This window comes from Narcine bancroftii, chromosome 6 (genome assembly GCF_036971445.1).
Source record: "Narcine bancroftii isolate sNarBan1 chromosome 6, sNarBan1.hap1, whole genome shotgun sequence".
In the NCBI taxonomy this organism is placed as follows: Eukaryota; Metazoa; Chordata; class Chondrichthyes; order Torpediniformes; family Narcinidae; genus Narcine; species Narcine bancroftii.
The window spans coordinates 138,211,329-138,236,132 of NC_091474.1; the positions used below are offsets into that span (position 1 = coordinate 138,211,329).

Genomic DNA, 24,804 nt, shown 5'->3' on the forward strand with positions numbered 1-24,804 from the left:
AATACTCTGTTTTTACAAATCTGGCACCTGTACACTCACACAATGGGATAAAGATTGTAGTGAAATTCTTTTTGTCCCTCTAACCCTGCAGAATTTTTTTCTGTATGTTTATGTTATATTATGAGTTCCCATTTTACTAAAATGTGATTATCACTGTCAGGGATAGTATAGACAGGAGGAACTGAATGGCCACAGTTAACATTTCACACAAGTCCAACAAAAGTCACAGCCCAATGATAATTTGATACATTGGAAGAACTGAGGAAAGGTCAGTCTGTTCCAGAATTTGATACATTTGCAAAGACATTGTGATTTTTGCAAAGGGAGAAACATTCTAATGGTGAAGAGAAAGCAGCTCTTGTGGCCGACCATTTTTGTGGAATTCAGAGAAAAGCATGCTCTGAAAATGACTGGGCCTTTTCAGTGAATTGACCTGTGCCAGGAGGGTCTTTTTGGGAAGTACTTCATTTTAATTGTGACTAACAGTGGAGGTCACTTGAAGAGACTATATACAGGTCGGTGATTGACAGCCAGCCAGATGGGACCAGCCTCACAGGTTGCCTACCTGCAGGTACAGTGGTAGGAGTGCAGCCAGTGTTGTGGTTGTATCACCACATATGTACACAGAGTTGTGGGTGCCTGGAATGCCTTGCCAGGGGGTAGTGGTGGAGGCTGAAATATTAGGATCATTTAAGAGACTCTTAGCCACATGGATTAAAGAAGGGTTTAGTATTACTTTGGTAGGAATATATAGGTTGGGACAATATAGAGGACAAAGGCCCTAGACTGTGTTGTAATGTATGTTCTATCTGCACCCTTTGTGTTTCTCTGAAGTTCCTAAAGATTCATCAACCCGAAATATTTAATCTTTTTTTCGCTCCACTGAATTTTTCCTGCCCTGCTGGGTATTTCTGCTGAAAGCCATCTCAGTGAAAAACTGGACGTTTTCACTCAAAAGATTGCAGAGGACTGATTGCAAATTAAGTTGTCCCTTATTGATGCATGGTATTTGGCGAATACTACTTAACATATTGCCCTTTTGTAACTGTGCCCTTTCTACGCTCATTCTGTTGAGGATTTCTGGAAGAGCTGAATATATTTCAACTTTTATTGTTCACTTGCTGCTTGAGGGCTGGTTGATTTTTAATATGATTTATACCATTTTAGGGGCACTTTTTGAAAAGGCAGGTTCTCTAGGTAGTTCACCTACAAAATGTGACATTATTCTACACAAGTGGTGTGAATGTAGGACTTTGGGAATGTAGAGCTCGTTGAAAGAATCAAAGACTTGTTGAGCCAAACCAAGGCTTTTATTAGTAAAATACAGGAGCTCTTCACAGGTGGCCGATCAGTCCGGAATGAACCGACCTGGCTAGGGACACAACCCTTTAAGGCCCAGACAATAGGTGTGGCTTAGCTCTCAGCCAATCGCTGTAAGCACAGGCTAGATACAGTAACTATATACACTAAGTACATTGGTGATAGATCTGTACTATCACAGGGAAGTTAAAATGGCAGGAATTGCAATTGAATTGTAGTGTCCTGGGGAGTATTGTGTAAAAAGCTTGGAACGAGAATGAGGAGCATTTTACCTCAAAGACCCCTCGTCAATTTCCCAGAATCCCTGCAGTCTAAAGACAACTGCAGGCATTCCGTGAACAACAGGCTAATGAATAGAACACCATGACAGTGGTGTGCAAGTCCCTCCTCTTTACTACTGCACTTCAAGTATGCTGTCTAAATTCATGTAGAGATTTGGAGTTTTGGTCATTAGTGTGCAAATGACCAATGCAGAGATGTTGGACATTCTTCAGACTGGTAAAATCATGCAAAATATTCAGTCAGGAAATTAATTATCAGGGCCATTATTTTACAACAGAACAAGACACTGGTGAAACCACACTTGTATTGTGTGCCTTTCTGATCACCAGCTCTAGGAATGATACCCTCAAGGTGAAAAGTGCTGTGTATGCACTCACACAATTAAGACTTGGAGTCGTGATGCTTTCTCATCCTTTACTTCTATTTGACTAACATGGCTACTGACACACAGGATTATATATGGAAGAGTGACATCATGATGTGGGTGTCATGATGTCCAGCAGAGGGCAGGCTTATATCCAACACTCTTCCTCCCCGCCCCGTGCAGTAAATAGTGATGCGGCCCCTTCAAACTTATAAGATTACATCGGGCCCAGGTCTACAAGTGAGAATTAAAGTACATCGCATGAATAATTATAATTATAAAAGGGAAAATATTTGATAATAATTAGGGCACATAGTCCTTAAAGCTTTCAGGGGATCTTCTTTCTCTTTTGGATCGCCTTGGCGTGATTTGCTGTGCCAATCTTTGCTCAGGACCCACAGATAGTTGAGTAGGCAGTCGAGTCGGCAGTGACTGTCTGTCTTCTCTGACCTTTGGCTGCGACTGCTCATCTTCGCTGCCCTCCTGGCTGCGTGTCTCAGTTACTAGACTCCTCACTGGACTGCTCGGTTCCGCGACTGTTTCTGTCCCCCTCCCTCACTCGTTCTGAAGGGTGGGATGGTTAGGTAGGCCATGGCATGTCTAGTTCTACCTCCTCCAGTTCATGAGGCAGTTCATGGATCTTAGTGTCAGTCAATGCTCGTAATTGGTCAATGTGTCGCTTTCACAATCTGTCCCCTACTAGAACAATTTTGTATGATTACTCCTACCACCCATGGGTCTTTATATTGTCTATAATCTTGTACCAGAACTCTCTTGCGCACTTCCAATGTTCGAGGTGATGTTTGTGGCGATGCTGTTTATGCAATCGATACCCAGATGTGGATGAACTGTGGACAGTCTGGTCCGCAGGTTGCAGCAAAACATTAGTTCTGCTGGGATGTGTTTTATGGTAGAGTGCGGCGTATTTCTGTCTCTCAATAGGAAATCTGCGATTTTGTATGTCCAGGAGGCATTTAGAAGTTTCATGGTTTTCATTGCTTTTTTGAATGTTTGTACAAAACGTTCTGCCTCCCCATCAGTACTTGGGTGATAGAGTGCAGACAAAATATGTCTGATATTGTTGTCACGCATGAATTTAAAAAAATGTTCTGATGTAAATTGAGGCCCATTGTCCGTAACTAATTCATGAGGCAATCCATAAGTGGCAAAGATAGCTTGTAGACCATCAATTGTGTGATCTGCTTTGGTTTTTTTCAGCTGTGAAACTAATAGCCATTTGGAGTGTGCGTCCACAGCTATTAGGAAAGTTTCACCCATGAATGGTCCAGTGAAGTCTACATGAATCTGATGCCAGGGTTTGGATGGCTATTTCCATGGGTTAGCTTCAGCTTGCGGCATTTTTGGCTGAATTGACTGACATACTTTGCATTCTCTTACTGTTGTTTCAATGCTAACAGACATGCATCCGGGCCAGTGCCTTCATTCGTACCATTTCCGGATGGTTGTGGTGCAGTTCTGATAACATGGTAGTTGGCCATTTGGATGGAATAATTGTACAGGCACCCCCTAGTAAACATCCTTCTTTGACTGATAGTTCATGGCAGCGTGTGTGGTAAGGTTTTAGATCTTCTGGAATGACTTCAGATTTGGGTCACCCATTAAGTGCGAAGTATAGGATCTTGCTTAATGTTGCCTCTTTTCAGGTTTCCTTTCCGATCATCTGGGCTGTAATGGGCTGTTGTTGAAGTTGGTCTTGGTTGATAGTTGCTACCTCTGCTGTCCATTCAATAATTTCTTCTCGTTGTTCTGTCTTGGGTAGCGGCATGTGTGATAAGGCATCTGCATGGCTGTTGAGTGATCCAGGTTTATGTTTTATATCATAGTTATATGTCGCGAGTAGCATGGCCCATCTTTGAATTGTGGTCACAGCTAATACTGCTTGACCTTTGTGTGGCCCCAGAATTAAACTAAAAGGATTGTTGTCTGCAATCAGGGTGAATTTTCTTCTGTAAAGATATTGGTGGAATTTTTTTTACACCAAAAATTATTGCCAATCCTTCTTTTTCTAGTTGGGTGTAATTGTGTTCGCTTGTGGTTAATGTTCACAAAGCAAACGCTACTGGTTGTTCACATTTTTCTGTGATTTGGGAAAGTACCACTCCTAGTCCCACTAGTGAAGCATCCACAGCGAGTGTAACTTCTTTACTAGGGTCATAGTGGATCAGCACCTTATTTGTTAATGTTAGTATTTCCTTTAGCTGATCGACTGTGTTTTTGGTTTCTGTGTTCCAATACCATGTTTGATCTTTCTTGAGTAATTGGTTCAGTGGGCTGCATAGTGTAGACATATTAGGAATATGTTTTTGGTAGTGATTAACAAATCCTAGGAAGGACTGTAATTCTGATTTGGATATGGGGCCTTGCGAACGGTTTCCGTTCCTGCTGGATTCATTCGCACCCCCTCGTTGTCGATTATAAACCCAAGGTATGTTACTGAGGGGCACATGAAGATACATTTGTCCTTTCGTTTTCGTATTGTAATCTGGTTAAAACCTTTTCAAGGTTTTGTAAATGTTCACTGCTGTTTCGGCCTGTGATGATTATATCATCTAGGTAACACCCAAATGAGAGTCCATGTGGTAATTTGTCCATAGTTGCTTGAAAAATCGCAGGTGTTGCTGATATTCCGTAAGGCAGGTCTGTAGGTAAATAGTTCCAGATGGGCATTGATTGTCACATGTTCCCTTGATTTTTTTTTGTCCAATTCTATCTGATGATATGCTTGTGATGAATCTAGTTTTGTGAATTTTTGCCCTCCATTTAGTGCTTGGAACAATTCTTCTGCCTTGGGCATTGGGTGTTCGGGTATTTTGAGTGATGGATTGATAGTGATTTTATAATCGCTGCAAATGCGAATCTCACTGTTTGCTTATCATACAGGCATGATAGGCGCTCCCCAATCGCTGTATTGTATTGGTTCTAATATGCCTTCATGTTTTAGTCTGTTTAATTCAGCCTCAATTTTTCCTTTCGTAGGAAATGGGACTGTTCTGGCCTTGAAGAAATTTGGTTCTGCGTGATCTTTTAATTGCAGTTTGGCTTGAACCAATTTCTAGCCAGTTTAGAGGAATGTGTTTTAGTCATTTTCTTCCAAAAAGTGCTGGTCCTTGGGTATCTACAATGCAGAGAGAGATAGTTTTTGGTTGCTGTTGTTTGTATTGTACTTGGACCATATATTTTCCAAACACTTTGATTCTGTTTCCTGTAACAGATCTTGGGGATATTTCAGTTGTTTTTACCAGGAGGTGTGGTAGCAAGCGTTCCTTTACATGTAACGGCATTATAGAGACCTCTGCCCCCATGACTAACTCCATCTTCAGGGAGTGTCCATTTATTTTTAACTGTATAAAGATTACTAAGTTTCCTCTGTTAATTCCTCGGATGTGTAATATCTCAGGAGCTGAAATTTCAGGAGCTTGAAGGTCAGCCGTTGGGTTGCTAGGTTGCCTCTCTCTCTTTCTCTCTCTCTCTCTCTCTCTCTCTCTCTGCAATTGTTTTGACTTTAGCTGCCTATTTATTTACAGACCACCTGCGCTTTAGAAGCGGACATTTAGCTTTGATATGTCCTTCTGTTTTACAATGGTTGCATTTAGAATTTTTGAAGGAACAGTTTTCTGTCCGGTGGCTGTATTTCCCACAACGGAAGCATTGTTGGTGGGAAGACCTACTGACCAGTAGGTCTGATTGACCCACATCCAAGTTTTTATCTGCAATTTCAGAGCTGCAGGCAGTTCTGTATACAGTCTGTACCTAATGTCTTGATCCATTCCTAATAATTTTTGCCTTGCTTGGTGATTTTCCAGCCCCATCACTAATCTGTCTCGCAGTGCCTGATTTAGAAACTGCTTGACATGACATTGCTCTGCCAGTTTGCGCAATGATGCCAGGTATTTACTCAATGTTTCTCCTGGTCCTTGTCTCCTTTCATAGAATTGTTGCCTTTCTGCCATAACTGATGATTTGGGTTTTAAATGGTTCCTCAGACCTATGCATAATTCGTTGAATGTCTTCGTCCATAGATCCTCCTGGGACAGCAAGGTCTTAAGGAGATTGAATGTTTTGCTGCCCATTATACTGAGGAAGAGGTCACATTTGTGGTTTACTGGACCTTCCACAATATTGTGGGCTACCCAGTAGTGGTTAAACCCTTCTACATAGTTATCCTAACTTTATTCTACTTCGTTGCATTCCCTAAACTTTCTCTCTGCCATCTTGGCGCACTTTCACCTTGACCTTTTGGTGGAAATTCGTTGGGGTTGTTAGGTAGTTGTTGACATCATGATGTCCAGCAGAGGGTGGGTTTATACCCAATATGGAGGGTTCAGAAAAGATTTACAGAGATGCTACTGGGACTGGTAGTTCTGAATTATAAAGAAAGAGGCTTTTTCCCTGGTGCAAAGGAGTCTAAACGGTGACGTTACAGTGATTTACAAAATAATGAGAACATAGATATCGTCAATAATCATATTTGTTTTATCTCCAGGGTAGGGGAATCTAAAATTAGAGAACACTGATTTAAGGTGAGGGGGAAGTTTTAAAAGGGGTCTGAGAGGCATGGCTTTCACAGAAAGGGTGGTGAATATGTTGAACAAGCTGACAAAGGAAGTGGTAGTGGACCCCTTGCCTGTGAAGCAGTCACGTTTAATTGGTGTCTTCCAAACTTCTCTCCTACCAGCTACATAAAAAACATAGTTCATGTTTTATGAAATATGACATTGCATGATTTCAATTTGTTCCCCCTCCCCCTAACTGTGCTGTGGTTCCCTGGGGGGATAGGACACCCATGGAGAATGGCTGGTTTAAAGTGCATTTTGACATTTACGTGAATAGGAATCATTTGGAGGGATGTCGGCTGAACACAGGCAATTGAGACTAGCCTGGTTGGCATGGGAAATTTCGGCTAAAGGGCCTGTTTCTCTGCTTTTGAGGTCCATAACTTCCTGACTCTGTGAATGCTATACTATTCCATCTGAGTGGACACCCCACAGGTATCATCAAGCAAAAAGGATTCCTTGATCATTGGCCCTTTTATCAAAATGAGTGAAGGACATATTACCAAGAAGAGTAGGGACCGAAAAGAGATGTAGGTTAATAGCATTCTTTCCTTCATTTCTTCCAGGACACTATTTATCTTCTGGTTTTTCCTCCAGGAAGTCATGGAGCTGCAGGATACAAAAACAAGCATTTTGACCTGCCATGCTGACCACCATTTCTGCTAATATCATTTACCAGCACTTGGTCAACAGTCCATGGCTTGGCAATTATCGAGATACTAATTAAACAATGAGAAAGCCTCTGCTTGCATCACCCTGCACGAGTACATTCCAGATTCCTATCACTATCTAGGTGAAATGTTTTTCCTTCACATTTGTTGTTAACCCCTTGCCTTAAACCTGTCCTCTTGTGTTTATGAACTTGAGTTCTATGTCCAAGGACCATGGTATTCCATTATCTATATGAAAACTGACTGTGTGGACTCTACATGCTTGGCACCAGGTAATTTGTATTGAATTGGTGTTTCCGCAAATCCTGCTGATGTCTGCTTTAAGTTAAAATACAGAAATACTGGAAGAGCTCTGCAGGTCTTGTAACATCCATAGGAGCGCCTCTTTTAACATCTCCAGGCAGGTTCAAATAATCAAAATTAGTAATTGCAACTGAAATTGTGTACTAAATTCAAGCATTTGAGCTGATGTGTAACAAGCACAACTACAACATCATATCGGTTTTCAGCTTTCTGCCAAAATAGCCCATGGCATGTCCAGTGAGCTTTCAATCCACTTTTCTCATGAAAACACTACACTTGTTAGCTTTAACATTCAATGTCAGGGCTGCAATTTTTGTTTTAAACATCAAATATAGAGTAAAAGCAACAGATCATTTGGGATTAACATTACACTCAAAGTTTAATTTGTCCTTACACAACATATTGTATTAAATGCATATATTACTATTGTTATTTATTGCTTGCATCTTCTTGTTATAGAAACATAGTCTGCCCTGCCATTTAATCATGAACTGATCTATTTTCCCCATCAGCTCTCCGACCCAGGTTTCTCCCCGTAACCTTTGTTGCCCTGGCTAATCAAGAACTTAACAATCTCTGCCTTCAATACCCAATGATGGCCTCCACAACCACCTGTGGCAACACATTCCATATATTTACCACACTCTGGCTAAAGAAATTCACTGCATTTCTGTTCGAAGTGGACGCTTTTCAATCCTGAAGTTGTGCCCTCTTCTCCAAGACTCTTCAACCATGAGAAATGGCTTGTCCACATTTATTTCATCCATGCCTTTCAACATTCAAAATGTTTCAATGAGATCCTCCCTCATTCTCCATACCTCTAACATGTACAGGCCAAGAGCTGTCAGTCTTTTCATTCGTGGAAACATTCTTTGACCCTCCTCTGTACCTTCTTCCTTTCTTAAATGAGGAGCCCAAAAGTGCTCACAAAGCTCCATATGAGATCTCAACAGTGCCTTATAAAACCTTAACATCATATCCCTGCTCTTATATTTCTTCACCTCTTGAAATGAATGCTAGCATTGCATTTACCTTCTTCACCACCAACTCAACTTGCAAGTTTAACTTCAGGCTATCCTGCATTAAGTCCATTTGTATCTGGGTATTTTCCAATGCCCTCCATTTAAAAATAGTCTTCACAGGTTTTTTTCTACAAAAGTGCATTACTGTACATTTTCCAACAGCGTATTTCATTTGCCACTTCTCTGCCCATTCTCCTAATCTGTCCAAGTCCTTCTACAGCCTCTATGTTTCCTCTGCACTACCTGCTCCTCCACCTACCTTTGTATCATTTGCAAACTTGGCCACAAAGCCATTCATTCCATAAACTAAATCATGAATATACAACATAAAAAGAAGTGGCCCCTGTGAAACCACTAGGAACTGGCAAACAACCAGAATACCATCCATGTATTCCGACTCTCTGCTTCCTGCCAATTAGCCAATGTTCCACCCATAGTAGTATGTTTCCTGTTACACCATGTGCTCTTAAGAGGTCTCATATGCAGCACCTTGTCAAAGGCTTTCTGAAAATCCAAATACAGGACATCAAATGCATCTCCTTTATCCTGCCTGCTTGTATGCCCTCTTTTGCTTTTATGTTGACTTGGACTTCCTTTGTCAGCCACATTTGTGACAGTTTTCTATTCAAATATTTCCTTTTTTGGGGTTTGTATTTATCTTACACCTTCCTTATTTCTTGCAAAAACTTCATCCATTTCTGTTCTGACATTTCTCCTACTAGTTCCCCCTTCTAATCTACTTTGGCCAGTTCCGGTCTCTTGCCATTGTAATCGTCTTTAGTCCACTAAAATACTGACACCTGACTCAAATTGAACTCAATAATATTGTGATCACTGCCCCCTAATGGTTCCTTTACTTTCAGTTTCTAATCTCCCCAGTGGATAACACAACATCCAATCCAGTGTACTGATCCCCTTGTGGACTCTTCATTAAGCTGCTCTAAAACCCATCTTGTAGGCATTCCACAAATTCTCTATTTTGAGCTCCGGTCCCAACCTGGATTTCCCAATTTACTTGCATGTTAAAATACCCCATGACTACCATAACGTTGCCCTTTCTGACACACCCTTTCCATTTGCTGTTGTAATTTATTGTCTACATCCCGGCTACTCTTTTGAAGTCTATATACAATAGCCAATAGTGTATTTTTATTCTTCCCATTTCTTGACTCAACTCATAATGATTCTATATCTTCTGATACTATGTCACCTCTTTCTAATGATTTAATGTTATTCCTTACCACCCTCTCTGTTTACCTGCCTATTCTTTTGATTCCTTATGTATCCTTGGGCATTAAGCATCCAATGACATCCATCCTTTAGTTATGACTCCTGATTGGCCATAGCATCTTACCTGCCATATTGTAGCTATGCAACAAGATCACCTACTTGATTTGTAATGGTGCATACATCTAAATACAAAACCATTCGCCCTGTATTTGTTACATTTTTTGACACTGTCCCTGTTGCATTGGAACTCATCCTAATGGCTACAAGTTTGCCATATCTGCCTGTCCTTCCTCACAAGTTCAGGAGTCTTTTTTTTGCAGCCACATAATCTTCTATCTTTTCCCTTGACTATCGTGTCCCCTAAGACTAATGCTCTACCTGACTTCACCCTTTTCTTCCCTTCCAAGGCTCAGAGCTGACCATGGTGGTATTGGTCTGGCTGCTACCTCACCCAGATAGGTCACCCCCACAACCCCGCCCGCCAAGCAGTATCCAAAAAGGTATATTTGTTGCGGAGGAGAATGGGCACAGGGGTGCCCTGCATTGCCTGATTGTTCCCTTTCCCTCTTCTGATTGTCACCTAGTTACCTTCCTCCTGCCTCCTAGGTGTGATTGTGTCCCCATAACTCCTGTCTATCACCCCCCTCAGCCTCCCAAATTATCCGGTGTACATTCAACTCCAGCTCCAATTATCCACCATAGTCTGCAAGAAGCTGCAGTTTGATGCCTTCCTCACAGATTAAGTCATCAGGGATGCAGTTGGCTTCCCTAATGATTCACATTCTGCAAGAGGTGCCAGGGTCAGCACCAAGGGGGGCATCTGCAGACTGTGCTCCCTATACAATTGTGGCCATACCTGGCCTTCAGACCCACCTCACTCTCACGTCTGTAGCGTCTAGGTTGATGGACGTTAGCGACACTCCACCCGCGCATCCCCACCATGTCACTAGCATGTATCAAGGTCAGTAGCAGCTAGTGATGCTTGACGCAATAAAAAAGTGTCCTTGTGCCCTACCAAGTGGCAAATGGCGTTAATTTGCTTGCACCCCCCCCCAATCACAGGTCCCTAACAGTACCCCCCAACCCATTGACAGGACCCTGCTAACACCCTCCCCCCCAATAAACTAGACCCCTCAAAATCACTAATGCTCCTCCTAACATACTTTCTGGCACTGACCCTGCCACTATCTATTAAATGGGATAAAGTTAGAAAAACCTGTCCTTTCCTTGCTTGAACTCCTGCACCACTACCTCAGCTTTGAGAGCCAAAGTCTCAGATTCCTACACTGGGCCACTCACACAATGTTCATGCTGCTTGTTTCCTTTCCTTTTATTGGCTATAGTTAATTAGTCAATAGAGAGATTTGAACAAGCACCTCCCTTTCCTGATGTTTTTAAATGCTCCTCCTCTTGTTCACATTTCTTCTCTCCCCGTCCTCAATAAGATTTAAACAAGCACTTACCTTTTTTTTAAAACACTTCCCCTCTTTCACAGTGCTGCTTCCACTGTCCTCAAGATTTAAATAATTGTAATATTTGAAAGAGATTTAGACAGGTACATAAAAAGAGAAAGTTTTGAGGGATATGGACCAAAAGCTTGATCAGGTTCGTAACTTGGGCTGTAGATCATGTTTTGTGTAACTCCATGCCTCTAATTTCATGAAATTTTTTGAGTGCTTTTAATGTGAAAAATAAATGCCCATTTAAAATGGAAATCTTGAAAGTATTAATGAATTAATTGCTCAATATGCTTGTAGCTCACAACTACTGGGAGTGAAAACACATCACCGTGCCATCCATAATGGTATAGTCAACATGCTGAAATTGATGAGTGTGAAATTGCTATTTGAGCTTGGTCCTTTTAATGGAATTATTTTATGACATTGAGTTTATTGAAGGGGATATTTAAACTAAGCGTTGATCCTCTAGACCACACATGTCAAACTCAGGCCCGTGGGCCAAATTTGGCCTGTGATATAATTATATTTGGCCCGCAAGATCATATCAAATATGTATTAGAGCTGGCCCGCTGGCCGCCGCGCCAGAATAGCGCATGCACAGCTAATACGACAAATCCCAGAATGCTTTGCAAATGCGTTGGCACCGGCCCGTCAGCCCGCTAATCGCCCCCACCTCCTCTCTTTACTTTCATTAGCATCTGCGACCTGTCGCCCAACTCACATGTAATATACCCCTTACGAAAAATGGCCAAACGAAAGACAGAAAACAGGAACTTTTAAGACAGGTGGGAGACAGACTATATGTTCATCATTTTAAAAGACAAACCTGTTTGTCATTGAAGCAAGGTGTTATTTTTTTGACTTGTTGGCTTGTGAAAAAAAATACATTTAAAAGGAGCTTAAAGGCTATAGAGAAATATTATTTATTGGATATTTTATTTCTCATTTGTTAATGCTTCTTCTGGAAAGAGTTTAACCAAAACTATTATTAAACATTTATTTTAATAAGAAAAAGTTTAACATTACATATGTTGAAAGAAGAGAAAACATGCAGATGATGTTGAAATTTTTCAATAAATAATTAGTTTGGCCCACGACTTAGTCCAAGTTTTTAATTTTGGCCCTCTGTGAATTTGAGTTTGACATCCCTGCTCTAGACAATATTGGTTAATTTTCCAATTACTACCATTGGTTACTTGAAAACTCCAACTAATGTTGCTATGTACTAAGCTGGAACAGCTGTTTGAAATGTGTTTGCTTTTTCTGTGGACTTTAATGCTGTTGCAGATTGGGTATTGATTGCATTTAATTGGGGTCAATTTAATTCCTTTATCTTATGTCAGAGACAGATTGTTCAGAGCTCTCTGTCAATTAATTGGCCTTAGAAGCTTCTGTACTGTGCTTGGGTACATTGTGTACTGATATAGAACGCCTGGTATTTAATGACTTGCATTCCAAGGTCAATGAGACAATAAGAAGTCTCATTATGAACAAGAATCTAAGTGTTTGGGGTTGTAGTGCATGGTTAACCTGTCAAATGAGTATGACCATAAATCAGGAAAGATAGGGTCATGGAACTGTACAGCACAAAAACTGCTCCTACAGCCCAACTTGTCAATGCCATTGCGAGGTTTACTTGCATTAATCTTGCTTGCATCCAGTTAACTTCTATTCCTTAACTTCTTTCCAATCCAAATATCTGTTCAAATGTTCTTTAAACATTATAATTGTAACCACCTTGACCACTTCCATTGACATCCCATTGCCCATAACCATCACCATCAATGAGAATTTAAATCCTTTAAATTCCTTCCCTCTCACAAACCCATCCTCTCTAGTCTTCAACTCCTCACCCCAGGAGAGAAAGAAATCTGACTATAAATCCTGTCCATTCCCCTCATGATTTAATAAATGTGTATAACATCATCTATCAACTTCCTTTGTAACAGTGAGAATAAAATCAGCCTTTTCAATCTGTCTTGGTTGGCAAATTCCTCCATTCAGACAAAATCCTTGTAAATCTTCTTCACTCTTTCTATGACCACCTTAGTGTGGTGGCCAGAATTATACAGTCCACCGGCTGCCATCAAATCGATGCTTTGTTCAGTTTCAGCACATCTTTGCTCTTGTACTCAGTGCCTTAACTAATTAAGTTGCACCTGTCAAATACTTTCCTAGCATAAACTTTGGGAAGTATGAACTTGCACTCCTTTGGGTTTCTCTGTACATCATTGCTCCTGAGGACCCTGTCATTTAGGGGCAACACCGTTTGTATAACAGTTAGTGCAATGTTATCACAGTGCCAGTGACCTGGGTTTGGAATCTTGGGGAGAACGGTAACACCCTCTGCAATTAGTCTTAAAGTATGAGCCTTTTCAATCTCTCTTTATTGGCAAATTCCTCCAATCAGGCCACATCCTAGTGAAACTTTCTTCACTCTTTCTATGACTACCTCATGCTTCCTGTAGTGTGCCGGCCAGAATTATACATGGTACACCCACTGCCATTGTCTTTTCTATAATAACTTTAAAATTGTGTTTAAGAATGAATGTGCTTCACACAATTATATAAAAAAAGTTTATTTATAATCACAATTTGACTTATTTTAAATGGACACACAAATTGACCTTTTAAATCCAATTATTGTTGCTTTTTTGTATTCAACCAATACATATCAATGCATTGTAATGAGAGCTCCAAGGTATGGCATGTCTCAAATTATCATTATTAGGTTTTCATATTATTGTTGGCTCAGGGTAGTTTGAATCAGTCGTAAAGTGGAGAAAATGGGCAAGGTTTTCCAGATCTGTTTCTTATTGCATCCATTTTGGTCATTATGCTTTACTACTCAGTTCTGTGATGATAATAAAAAAGAAATCCAGCAACGCTGTTCAAATTAATTGCAATCAAACAGGTCAAATCCAGAATGGACATTGTTGTCTTAATCCTCTTGTGCAGCAAATTCATCCATTTCAATTAAAGGCAGTTCATTCAGGGAAATCAGAAATCTTTTTCTGCAGCCAGTGTGAATCTGCAAAAAATAGTTATATATACTGATGATGAAGGCTGTAGCTATTTTACTTAATTGTTGTTATTATCAGCTCACAGAACAATTCCAATTTCCATCAATTATTTTCTGAACCTATTCTACCCAGATTTCCATCAGCTCCCCTCCAAGATTCTACCACTTAACTAGTACTCGAGTCAATGTTCAGTGAGCAGTTAACCTCCTAAACCACACAATATTGGGAAATTGAAGATAACTACTAGAGCAGCATAGAAAATCCATCTCAGAGGTTAGGATTGAACTCCATTTGCTTGTGCTGTGAGGCAGCAGAAAAACTGAATCTTTCACTGCTGCCTTATTCCAACCAGCTGTCCACTTGGTTTACTTCACTGCCCAACAGATGTCTTTCAGGACATTAGTTCTTCCTTCAGTAGATCCATTGTAGCTTGAGGACTTGCATGAAGTTTTGCAAAGAATTCTATCAGGCATCTTGGAATAAGTAACAGCCTGTCTCATCATAAGGAGAATCGAAATTAATTTGCAGCTGCTCAAAGTTTCCCCGGTAACTTTAGTGGTTAATTAAAAACTATAGCAGGATTTTTATTTCCATCTTCATGTAACACTCAAATGATCAATTAGTCTGACAAAACCTATTTAAACTCTGAACAAGTTAATTCTGAATGAAATCAGATGTCTTCAAAATTTTATTCAGCTATTAATAATTAAAATGTTTGTAGATCACAAATAAAATTGATTGTCAAATGACTGCTGTATAAAATCTTTGAAACAATATTTTTGATCAATTATTGTGTGCCATTATAAATTTTACTGTGATTTTTACTGTGTTGGTTCAGTCAGCAATCTTGCATTGCAACATAGATAAGCAATCTAAAAGATTATGTTGGTAGAGTTTATATGCAAGCATAATCCATAATCAAAGTCATTTGTGTAAATTGGTTCACTTTATTTTGTCCTTATTTCTGTGCTTTTGGATAGATAAGAAGTGACTGGTTAACAAAGATGAGGAGAGGAGCAGAAATGGTAAGTGGTTTGCAGAAAATGTAAGGTTCAGACAAATATACACAAAATTTGGCAAGAAATTTGCATTTTGGCCATTATGCAAAGATATTGTGATAAACATTCTAACTGTGTGTCAGGATATGGGCCAAATGCAGGCAAACTTGACGAGCTTGGTTGGCATGGAAGAGGTGGGTCAAAGCTTCTGTTTCAATGCTGACTCTTCAATAAAAGACTATAAATGTGGACAAACAGTTTCTGAAACACAGTATAGTAAAAGATCTTCATAACCACTTTAAAATTAATATTCGGTATCGGGTCACACAAGATCCTCCTGCTTGTCCAGTATAACTTTTGTGGAAACATTCCCAGATTCTGTCAAAGAAAGGCTTACATGATATTTATGAGCTCTCCTCCATACCTTTATGGTTTTTCCTTTGAAACCAAATGGGATAACTTCTTTTTCACAAAACCACTTGCTGCTCATAAGCTGTCATGGGTTGGCTTTCTCTGGAATAGTTTGCCATTTGTATAATGTTGTTGGCATGGTGTTGTTCATTATTGCTTAATTCATGGTGTAACTATTATTGCAAACACTTTACCTCCCTAAACTGCAAAAAGATATTTTATTTCAATTTCTCCATTCAAGCAGTTATTTATGTTTATTAATTCAAAGAATGTGGCCATTTCTGGTCAGGTGAGCATTTATTGCCCATCCCGACTTGCTTTTGAAAGGGTAGTGGTGAGCTGTCACCTTGCTCTGCTTCAATGCCAGCAATGAACATGGGAGCCCACTACGAAGGAGACTGACCAGGTGAATACCAAGGATGAGAGGTTTGTCCTGCAAGAGAGATTAAATAGTTTGGCTATGTAGTCCTTGGAGTTAAAATTATGAGACATGACCTAATTCAAATATGTAAGATCCTGAGTGGGTCTGACAGATGTTGGGATGTTTCTTCTAGAGATGATATCCTGAAAACTAAAAGACTAGAGCCCAGTCATCTGAAACTGAGGTATACCAAGCTTTATAGGTCGAGGTTAGAGAATCCTTGAAATTCTCTGTCCCATTGGATGATGGAAGTAGGATCATTAGAATCTATTAAATTCAAAGTAGATACATATTTAATAGATCGAGAAATGGAGGAGTGCAGGAGGAGCTGTGGCCAGCATAGATCAACCATGATCGTATTGAATGGTGAGGCAGTTTTGAAGGGCATGATGACCTACTCCTGCTACTATTTGTGTGTGTTATTGAACTGTATTCCATTAATAGACTGGCATTTACAGAATTATTTTGTACTGCAATATTCAGAGTCAAAGAAGTACTCTTTGACCTTTAGCATTTTAGTTGCATGTTATTCTTTCCCTCAAGCTCAAATGCAGTTTTTGGTGGATGCACAAGATCATAATCCTTTATCTGAAACCAGCCCAGCCAGAGTTTTTAATTGGAGTAGCAATTTAAAGTGCAATACCAAGTTCAAACATGAGGAAAATATTGCTGTGGCTGGGATTATGAAGTCAGGAGGTCAGGAAGACAGTGACGATCTTTTGTCAGGAGTGGAAGATATTTGACAGGAACAGCTTCAAAGCAGTAGCAGGGCCTGGGAAAGGAGGAACATCTCTTGTCCCATTTCATAAAGTCTATGAATCTGAGTGAGCAATATGCTGTAGACAGATCAATAACTGAAATTGAAATCTGTGCATATCAATTTTGTCATTGCATTTCTATGAATTTCCATGTTGAATATTATAATTTGAAGCAATACCCATTTTTGTATTTTCTGGAGAATTCTATATTTTGACTGTACTGCATATACCATTGGTATTCTGTGATTCATAAGGGATTGCTTAAGGTGGCATGTGAGTGGGAAGAGAAGGCTGAGAATCACTGCTCTAGACCCAATTGTTACTAAAATATTTTGCTTGAGAAAAATTGTCATTGGCTCATTTCCTTTAGAGTTATGAAACCGTGCACATAACAAGTCAATTAGGTACAATTAAAACAATGGATTTCAAACTTTCTTTCCACTCACATACCACCTTAAGCAATCCCTTACTAATCACAGAGTACTTATGATGGAGGGAATTCTTAAAGTGGTACGTGAGTGGAAAGAAAAAGGTTGAGAACCACCGACCTAGTTGTAACTTCATGATATGCCCTTGCTCATTATCTGCCAGCCAGAGGAGAAAACAAAGGGGAGAGGTCTGTAATGAGATAGAGAATAGGTCCAGTTAAATGGCTGAAAAGGAAGAGGCAACAAGCAAAATGAGTTGATAATGAGTAAACAGAGGATTGTTGGAGGAACTCAGCTGCTCAGTCAGTATCCATGGATGGAAAAGGTCAGTAAAGATTCAAGTCTTCATCCTTTATCAAGACCTTTATAGGGTTGAAACATATCAGTGGGAGAAAAAGAAATGTCAATGTTTTGGTTCGGATCCCTTCTAGTCTCCAACCTAAAATGTCAACAATTCTTCTTCCCCGACAGATGCTGTTCAACCTTTTGAGTTCATCCAGCAGATTGTTCTTTGCAAGTAATTACCCAGATTCAATAAGGTGACCATAGAAAATACTCCTTATGCAATGAATGCTAAAGCAAAGGAAAGGGCAGGAATGACAATGAGTTCAAATCTCCTTGGTGATTTAAATTTGTGCCATTATTGTGTCTGATATTGCTGCCCTAAGTCAAACATTTTTTCAAGTTTCAATCTTGTTTATGCATTGAGCCCAATACTTCATTTCAGTTGATAATGTAAAGATGTTCAAGGTGTAAAATGATGAAATGTGTGTTGAGGGCTAGTGCAAGCATACTGTATGAGGGAAAATGCTCAGCTTTCTCTCCTCTACATTTCGAGCTGTCTCTCTCTCGATGCAGACTATCCTTCCCATTTCTGCTTTCTACTATCTCATTCATATCAATGCAGTTTCCCTTCCTCCTCATTGATTCTTTCTCCAAACATGATTGTCTCTCCTGCATTCCAGAAATGCTATTTGTAAAATGTAATTATGACTAGGTAGGTACGGATTCAAAATTTTCTAACTTCAAGCAATGGAGTAGGAGCAGATCTTCTCTACTTTTCTTTTTCTGGGGAGTTGTTGCCATTGCTGACAGTAGAGGTACACAATCCTTTATCCGGACTTCTAAAATTTGGAAAGCTCCAAAATCCGGTAAGTGGGGAGAGAGGCCCTTGGGGGAGGTGGCCTGGTGGCCGAGGGACCGGTGCTTGGGGGAGGTAGCTGAGGGACTGGCGGTTGGGGGAGATGGCTGGGTGACTGGAAGGGGGAGGGGGTAGATACGGTAGAACAATTTGGGTGGGCTTTCCAAAATCCGGAAAAATCCAAAATCCGGAAAAATCCAAAATTTGGAATACATTGTCCTCCAAGGGTTCCGGACAAAGGATCGTGCACCTGTACCAGCACTAATTTATTTATCTTTGGGAAGATTTGGTGAGTTCTCTTCTTCACTGATGGTGATCAGTTATTTGTTTTATGAAATTTCTTTGCATTTAACAGGGATAAATACAATAATAATAAATAATACAATAATAAATAAATGGACTCTTTTATGTTCATTCAATGTTCTATCTTGTTGTTTTACAACTTAAAAAAGAAAAACAAAACAGAGCGATTATCTTCCGAAAACAAGAACTCAAAACCACAATGTGACGTTTGAAATTCTGTTGTGTCTGTTAACTTCCTCACTGTATTTTGATTCCACTTGGATTGCCAGTTAAAATAGCAATCTGGTTTAAAGATTGCAGATAGTATTCAAATATATGATCTGCTGGACGTATTCTTTACCACTGGGTGAACCTACTGGACCAAATCAGTGCGGCATTGGAAACCTGCAGGGCAAAGTTAAATGGGCCATGATGAACTCATTAGAGTCCAGAACATGCTGTGCCACGGATTACAATGAGTTCTGCCACAGGCCACAGTGAGCTTCACCATGGGTCAAAATGAAATGACTGAAACTGCTGAGAGCTGTGATCTGATATCAGAAAATGCTGAGAATACTCAGGAAATCAGGCAGCAACTCCGGAGAGAGAAACAAATTTGGGTCCCTGAAATTCAGAAATGTTCCAAAGTTAGTACAAATGTAATTTAATTTAATTTAACTTAATTTAGAGATACAGCTCAGTAACAGGCCCTTCCAGCCCATGAAGACATGCTGCCCAAATACACTCTGATGCACCATCAATCACTCAGGAGACTATTGTGGAGAAACCAATAGGCTTTAATTCACTTGAGAACATAGTATATCCGTACTGTTCAGTTGTCCTGCACCATGTTGCAGGAGGCTGTGGAACAGTCACCTTTATATAGGAGCCTGTGGGGAGGGGCCACAGGTACAACTGGCCAGTAGGTATGCTTGACCAATAATTATACATTACAATGGTCCTGCAGGGTGAAATAGAACTTACAAAGTTACATTTGCAATTTGAAATCATAAATTCAGCCTATCAGGAGGTCTGGCCGTTCACTGGGACCGTCGTAGAACCAGTGCAGCAGTGGAGTCCGGGACATTCTCAGGCACCCATTTGTATCCATCAGTATTGTGTGGGTTGGTGGATGCCATGCCTGGTGAATCCTCCCTTGGGGCAGAGGCAGGATACCAGAGGTCAGGTGCATCGTGTGTGTTCAATGATGAGGAGGGTGTGGGGTAATTAGCAGCGGTTTCCAGGGCTCCTGAGGGAGCCATTCCTGATGGTGTCCTTGTGTCTGTTGGATATACCACATAGGCATATTTGGGGTTGGCATGGAGGACCCTTTTGATCAATGGGCCAGACCTATGCTTCCTCACATGCTGATAGAGCAGGACGGGCCCTGGGGACATCAGCCATGCTGGTAGTGTGGACCCTGTCATAAATTTCCTGGGGAAGGAAAACATACATTCATGTGGTGTAGTGTTAGTGGTGGTGCACAGCAGGGAACTGATAGAGTGAAGTTCCTCCAGGAGAACCTCCTGCCAATGGGAGACTGGGAGGCCTTTGGACCACAAGGCCAGGAGGACTACCTTCCAGACTGTAGCATTCTCCCTTTCCACTTTCCAGTTACCAGGGGTTGTAACTAGTGGTCCTGCTAGTAGAAATGCCTCTGGCCAACAGGTACTGCCGCAGCTCGTCACTCATAAAGAAAGGCCCCTGGCTGCTGTGTATATAACTAGGGTAGCCAGATAGAATGACGATATGGCGCATGGCAGTGGTCATGTCCAAGCAGGGGATGGCAAATGGAAAACAGGAGTATTCATCAATGAGGTTAAGGAAGTATACGTTACAGTCAGTGGAGGGCAGGGGTCCTTTAAATTTGACTCTGAGTTGCTCAAAGGGGTGAGTGGCTTCATAAGTTGTGCCCTGTCTGGCCGGTAGATGTGTGACTTACACCCAACACAGACCTGGCAGTTCTCTGTCAAGGTCCTGATCTCATCAATGGAGTACGGCAGGTTGCATGTAACCTGGTGACTCTGGGGTGACAAATCATTATGGAGTTTTTGCAGTTGGTTGATCTGGACACTGGCACAAGTCCCATGGGACAGGGCATCTGGTGGCTCATTAAGTTTCCTGGCCAGTACAAGATGTCATAGTTATAGATGGATAATTCTATTCCCCACCGCAGTATTTTATCATTTTTGATTTTGCCTCGTTACTGATTGTTGAACATGAATGTGACAGTGTGTTGATCAGTCAGCAAAGTGAATCTCTTACCAGCCAGGTAATGGCACCGATGCTGTCCTGCCTCAACAATGGTTTGGACCTCTTTTTTTGACTGAGGAGTGTCGAATCTCAGGGCCTTGCAGGTGAATGAAAAAAATTCCACTGGCCTTCCAGCCTGATGAAGGGTGGCTGCCAGGGCAAAGTCTGACATGTCACTTTCCACCTGGAAAGGGGTGGATTCATCCACAGCATACATCGTGGCCTTGGCGATGTCAGTCTTGATGTGGTCCACCAGAGGGAAGGACGCAGATTTCATAAGAGGGCGGGCCTTTTCGGCATAATTGGGGACCCACAGAGCATAATGAAGAAAAACCCAAGGCACCTCTTCAAGGCTTTGAGGCTGTGTAGGAGAGGAAACTCCAGGAGTGGTCGCATGTGGTCTGCATCTGGGCCAATGTCGCCATTCTCCATGACACAGCCAAGGATGGCCAAGTGAGTTGTGCAGAACATGCACTTGGCCTTGTTCGTCAGATTAAGGAGCTTGGCTGCCCTGAGAAATCTTTGGAGATTGATCCTATGCATCATGGCCACAGATGGTGGTGTTATCGAGATACGGGAAAGTGGCCCAGAACTCGTACTCCACCATACAGTCCATTTCCCTCTGGAAGACTGAGACACTGTTCATGATGCCAAAGGGGATCTGCAGGAAGTGGTAGAGGTGGCCATCTGCTTCAAATGCTGTACACTGGCGATCCTCTGGGTGGACGGGTAGCTGATAATATGCCAACTTTAGGTTAATGGTCAAAAAGACCCGATACTAGGCAGTTTGATTGAGTGTGTCAGCAATTCGCAGAAGGGAGCATGAGTGTATCTATTGGTGGTCTGACTGTAGTCAATGACCTTTCTATTCTTTTCCCTGTTCTGTACTACCACTACCTACACTCTCCAAGGGCTATTGCTGGCTTCAATAACCCATTCCTTAAATAAGCGCTGCACCTCCGCCTGAATGAAAGCCCCGTACCAACTGCTTTTAGTGGTGATGGGTTTGCAGTCGGGGTGAGGTTGGTGAATTGTGATGGAGGGGGGATTTTAAGTGTGGCGAGCCTGCAAATCGTGCATGGTGCGTGGTTTGGATGGTGGACGTGAATGGCGGGGGGGGGGGGGGGGGTGGTTGATTATTAAATTGCTGATTGTGAATGATGAGGGGTGGATGAGACCCATCAAATGCCATCATCATGTTTTTAAGGTGACATTGAAAATGAAACCCCAACAGTACAGCAGCACAGAGCTGCGACATTACCATCAGTCTAAAGTTATCATATACAGTACCCCACACCATTAAAGACACAGTACAGAAACCTCGAATGTCTGCTGTAAACTACTTGGATGCCAAGGAGACTTTCTAATTCACTGGCAGTACTGTGAGGGAGAGGGACTGTACTGTGTCTGCATGTATGAAAGTCTCTGTGCTCCCGCAAGCAACTCGACACCTGGCCGTTTACCTTGATGTCCATCATCAACCTGGGGAGTTGGTTCGGACTGACCTGGTTGAGGGTGATGGAGGCTAGAGTTGTGTCATTGCACCTCGCTGCAGTAGAAGATGGCAGCATCCAAGAAGGTAGCCCCAGAATCCACATTCAGTGTTGCTGGATCTGGAAGATGGTGGCCTCCGCAGACCACACGCAGTGCAGCTGGGTCCTGAAGGTGGCATCCAAGATGGAGGCCCCATGGTCGCACATGGCGCTGCTGTCTCCTGGTGATGGCGGTGTTGCGAAAGATGGTCCCCACGATTCTCACACCACGCTGCTAGGAATGGGTTTGGACTTCCACACTTTGGCGTAATGGCTCTTCTTTCCACATCTGGAGCAGATCGAAACCTTTGCTGTACAGCATTTCCTCTGAAGCTTGCTCAGGCTGCAGAAGTAGCACTTTGGAGGTTCCTGGAACAATGCAGCTGTGGATGGTTGTTACCAGAACCAATCGAGCGTGTCGGGAGGCTTTTGTGGAGCACCACTGCGGTAGTCTGGTCATTAGTTGACCGGAGGTGTGGTGGCATGTCCTGGGATGGCGGCAACCAGAGTGATCACGCGTTGTTGGTTGAGTAGGCCTCCATGCTCTGGAGAACCACCTCCAGGGTACCAGCCACCTCCCTGCTCACCGTAAACTGAGTTAGTTACCCTTGCTCCAAATGTCTTTGTTGTATATAATTCGACCTGACCCCTGCGACATAGGTGTCCCAGATCAGGTCCTCGTATATTCTGTGGCGGACACAACTTTGCATTCGTAGGCCCTGCCATATAACCACTTACAGCACAGAACAGACCAGTTCGGCCCTACTAATCCATGCCGTAGCAAATCCCCACCCTCCTAGTCCCACTGACCAGCACCCGGTCCATACCCCTCTAGTCCCCTCCTATCCATGTAACGATCCAGTCTTTCCTTAAATGTAACCAATGATCCCGCCTCGACCACGTCTGCCGGAAGCTCATTCCACATCCCCACCGCCCTCTGCGTAAAGAAATTTCCCCTCATGTTCCCCTTATAATTTTCCCCCTTCAATCTTAAACCATGTCCTCTAGTTTGAATCTCCCCCTTTCTTAATTGAAAAAGCCTATCCACGTTTACTCTGTCTGTCCCTTTTAAAATCTTAAACACCTCTATCAAGTCTCCTCTCAATCTTCTACGCTCCAGAGAAAAAAGCCCCAGTCTGCACAACCTTTCCCTGTAACTCAGACCCTGACATCCTGTCAACATTCTCGTGAACCTTCTCTGCACTCTCTCTATTTTGTTTATATCTTTCCTATAATTTGGTGACCAAAACTGTACACAGTACTCCAAATTTGGCCTCACCAATGCCTTGTACAATTTCATCATAACCTCCCTACTCTTGAACTCAATACTCCGATTTATGAAGGCCAACATTCCAAATGCCTTCTTCACCACACCATCTACCTGAGTATCAGCCTTGAGGGTACTATTTACCATAACTCCTAAATCCCTTTGTTGCTCTGCACTCCTCAATTGTCTACCATTCAATGTATATGACCTATTTAAATTTGCCTTTCCAAAATGCAGCACCTCACATTTATCTGTATTAAATTCCATCAGCCATTTCTCAGCCCACACCTCCAGCCTTCCTAAATCACCTTTTAATCTACGGTAGTCTACCTCACTGTCCACAACACCACCAATCTTTGTGTCATCCGCAAACTTGCTTATCCAATTTTCTACCCCTACATCCAAATCGTTAATATATATAACAAATAATAGTGGACCCAGGACCGAACCCTGAGGAACTCCACTAGTCACCGGCATCCAATTGGACAAACAATTTTCTACCACTACTCTCTGACACCTTCCATCCAACCACTGCTGAATCCATTTCACTACCTCCTTATTTATACCTAATGCCTCCACCTTTTTTCCTAACCTCCTGTGGGGAACTTTGTCAAAAGCTTTACTAAAGTCCAAATAGACAACATCCACAGATTTCCCTTCATCAACCTTTTTTGTAACCCCCTCGAAGAACTCAATCAGGTTTGCAAAGCATGATCTACCTCTGACAAAACCATGCTGATTATTCCCTATCAATCCTTGTACCTCCAAAAATTTGTAAATAGCATCCCTCAGAACACTTTCCATCAACTTGCCCACCACAGACGTCAGACTTACAGGCCTATAATTCCCAGGTTTGCATTTGGACCCTTTCTTAAACAGAGGAACTACATGCGCCACCCTCCAATCCTTTGGTACCACCCCCATGGCCAGTGACATCCTAAATATCTCTGTTAATGGCCCCACTAACTGTCCACTAGCCTCCCTGAGTGTCCTAGGGAATATTTTGTCCGGTCCGGGAGATTTATCCATCTTTATCTTTTTTAACACAGCCATCACTACCTCCT

At 41.8% G+C, this 24,804-nt stretch overlaps 1 long non-coding RNA gene across 1 annotated transcript in view; it reads left to right on the top strand.

The window, feature by feature from the left end:
• The first annotated feature begins 392 nt into the window (after nt 1-392).
• Nucleotides 393-24,804, top strand: part of LOC138737605 (uncharacterized) — a 256,588-nt gene continuing 232,176 nt past the window's right edge. Inside the window, exon 1 of the long non-coding RNA XR_011341057.1 lies at nt 393-571. This is a non-coding gene — a long non-coding RNA (uncharacterized lncRNA). The remainder of the gene's footprint in view (nt 572-24,804) is intronic.